Source organism: Ursus maritimus, unplaced genomic scaffold (assembly GCF_017311325.1).
Source record: "Ursus maritimus isolate PB19 unplaced genomic scaffold, ASM1731132v1 scaffold_36, whole genome shotgun sequence".
Lineage (NCBI taxonomy): Eukaryota > Metazoa > Chordata > Mammalia > Carnivora > Ursidae > Ursus > Ursus maritimus.
This window is the reverse complement of record NW_024426230.1, coordinates 5,536,133-5,539,720: the sequence shown is the minus strand read 5'-3', so window position 1 is coordinate 5,539,720 and position 3,588 is coordinate 5,536,133. Positions and strand designations below refer to the sequence as shown.

At 38.4% G+C, this 3,588-nt stretch overlaps 1 pseudogene; it reads right to left on the bottom strand.

Moving 5' to 3' along the window:
* Positions 1-549: 549 nt before the first annotated feature.
* On the bottom strand, positions 550-645 carry LOC121100317 (annotated as a pseudogene).
* Positions 646-3,588: the final 2,943 nt, after the last annotated feature.

Sequence of the window (3,588 nt, the reverse complement as noted above, 5' to 3'; positions counted from 1 at the left end):
CAACAGTAGGGAGTCAACGTCCCACTCGCACTGTGACTAAAGGGTTTCTCAGCATTATTAAAAGCCTGTCCAACTAGTTCACGGTGGAAAGTAGGAAGCTGTGCTGATTAATGTATGTGCTTAACAAGTGTTTGAGCAGAATAAAAAGTGGGCATCCTTAACCAGTGCTTTATCTTCAATAGCATAGCATCAGTCAAATAAAGAAAATACATTTCACATATTCACAGGCAGGAATTAAATTTGTATTTTAAGTTGTCAATAAAATCAAAGGGTTTTGTGATAATTCAGTATTTTCTATCTGGTGGTCCTTATTTATTTATTTTATTTTTTATTTTTTTTTTTTTACAGATTTTATTTATTCATTTGACAGAGACAGAGACAGCCAGCGAGAGAGGGAACACAAGCAGGGGGAGTGGGAGAGGAAGAAGCAGGCTCCCAGCAGAGGAGCCTGATGTGGGGCTCGATCCCATAACGCCGGGATCACGCCCTGAGCCGAAGGCAGACGCTAACCGCTGTGCCACCCAGGCGCCCCTGGTGGTCCTTACTTAAAACAATGTTTTTGGTTTTGTTTTTTGGATATTCTACATGTTCAGAGAACCTTCTCTAGTAACGAACTATAGAAATGATCCCTGAAAGTACAGCCTCTGTTGTTTTTTAATCTAAACTTTTGTAAACCCTGATAGGAGTACCTAACCCATTAACCGTGAGCACACCATTTATGCTCCTGCATAACTTAAAGACAGTAAGCAGTCACTCAGGGGATGTGCACCTGTCTCCATTTCCTTTTAAAAAGGAAAAAGTTGGGGCACCTGGGTGGCTCAGTCAGTTAAGCATTCAACTGTCGATTTTGGCTCAGGTCATGATCTCAGGGTCCTGGGATCAAGCCCCTTGCTCAGCGGGGAATCTGCTTGAGGATTCTCTCTTCCTCTCCCTCAACCCCTCCCCCCACTCACACACTCTCTCTCTCTAAAATAAATAAATAGGGGTGCCTGGGTAGTTCAGTGGGTTAAGCATCTGCCTTCAGCTCAGGTCATGATCTCAGGGTCCTGGGATGGAGCCCCGGGCCAGGCTCCCTGCTCAGCAGGGAGTCTGCTTCTCCCTCTCCCTCTCCTTCTCCTCTTCCTCCCTGCTCATGCTCTCTAATAAATAAAATCTTTAAAAAAATAAATCTTTAAAAAATAAATAAGATAAAAAAATAAAAAGGAAAAAGTTATCTCTTTTAAAATTTATTGTTATTTTGAGAGATGTAAAAATGTTACCCGAATTCTAAGGAGCCAGAATTTTCAACGAGGAGTCAGAAAAACAGACCCAGCCAGTCTGCTCACCAGATTGTGTGGCTCTGACCAAATCTCTCCAGTGACTAAATTCACTCATCTATAAATTTTTATCTCATTCAAAGAAACACATCAGGACCCCTTTTCTGCTATCTCAGGTCTGTAAGTCTATTTTGTATGGGGAAAGACGGGGTACTCTGAAGCCATTTATGATTCTATCCAAAATAATTACCCAAACTAAAACACCTCTATTAAAATGTTATTTTTGACAGAGAACTGATGGTTGCCAGGGAGAGGGGGGTGGAGGAATAAGCAAAATGGGGGAAGGGGAGTGGGAGATACAGGATTCTAGTAATGGAATGCGTAAGTCACGTGAATAAAAGACATTATGTAGGAAATACAGTCAATGATATTGTAATAGTCTGGTGACAGATGATATTGTAATAGCCTACATTTGTGGTGAGCATAACATATAGAGAAGTTGAATCAGTGTGCTGTACACCTGAAATTAATGTGGCATTGTGTATCAACTAAAAAAAATTAATTCTATTTTTGGTGTATTTGCAAATGGTATGAGAATAGATGTCAATTGTATTAAATTTTGTGTTTTGTGTTGTAAATGGATCCAGTTGGCAAATGTGTGTTAATAATTATAATCTAAAAACCCAGTTACCTATCAAATATGCTAATGACTAATTGAATTTGTGTATCTGGAAAGCTTAAGATTCACTAACTTAAGTTCATATTAAATTAAAGAGAACTTGTTATACATAACCTTGGACACTATGAGTGCACCGACTATATACTTTTTGTTCATCAAAAAATCCCATTATCTTCTTCTTCATTGATTTAAACTGACAGTTTGTGCGGTGAATGCTAATATTTTCTCCTATGCTCTTTATACATATACTTTTTTATTATAGATATTTTTCAAAGCAGATTATTTTATATTTATTTCTTTTTATAAGGTGGGAGTTGCTCTGTATAACAGCCATTCTTGTCACTGAACAAATGTATACCTGTGAATCCAGTCTGGAGTGAAAGGGAGAAAGAGCACAAAAGGGAGAGAATATAAAGTATATCTGTGTGGAGCAGGAGACAATCAATTAGATTCATTATCTGCTCTACATTCCAGTCACTTCTTTAAAAGAAAAGAAGTACATAATACCATGGCAACAGTTAGACCTGCAGTCCGTTACGGTATATAATCATTAAGAGGTCTTCAGCCTTCCCTGAAAATAGATATGAAAAAAATTCTGGTGGTTGCACAAACTCCCTATATTTATGCTGATTAAATGACAAGTTTGTAATTTACAGGTGTCTTATTGCCATGGGAATGCAATCATACAATTCCATTTTAGAATTCAAGGGCTTTTGAAACATGCTGCATGATTGTTAGCTGGGCTGCAAGCTAAGATTAAATTGAAGGGGTGGCATGTAGATTTTAGAACATGGTGTTGACATTTACTGGCCAATCACATTTTGCAACACTCCTGCATGACAGATGTTGACCTTTCAAGCTTTCCCTATCTGCTTTCACACATTACCTGCAGAAATTAACATAACTCTGCTTCCTGCTCTATGCTGCTATTAATGTCATCTGGGAATTGAGATTCATGAATTCAGTTATTACCCAGGCTTGAGACCCGTTTTATACTCTAAGCACAGAACTAACAGCTCCTGGGAGCTGGTATTTTTGGAGGTTGCTTCGACTACCTTTGTGGTTGAGGGATAGCTAGAAGCTATGGTGTAAAAAAAAAAAAAAATGTCACAGCGAACAAGAGGAGAAACAGACAGAGGAGGACAGTTTCAAGGAGAATGCTAACGGCCAAATAATGGCGAATACATGGGGTAGGAGAACTTAAAACACAAAAAGGATACATTTTAAGTCAGTCAAATAATGGTGTGAGTTTCACTTCTCTTGTTAACTGAACCACGAAAATGATACCCCTTAGAGTCTGTTTAGAGTCAGGGTTTACTTCACAATGCCTAGGGCTTCGATTATCGATGATTTAGGAGAGAAATAATCTAAGGTAAAGATGTCCTAGATAGCCCTTAGGACTTCCGTGCATAATTGTGAGCCACGTTCTCTAGTGCTTCCTTCTGAATAAAATCCTACCATTCTCTGTTACCTTGTCAGATACTTTTTGTTCAGTTTTTCCTAAGATGGAAGTGTTGCTTCTAAAATATTTGAAGGGGAATGGTCAATGGAGGAACGAAATTCTGAGATACATTATTTTCTGGGACAGGAATTAGCACCTCTTCTAAGTCCTGGTAATACAGATATCATTACAATGAAATATCTCTAGAAATA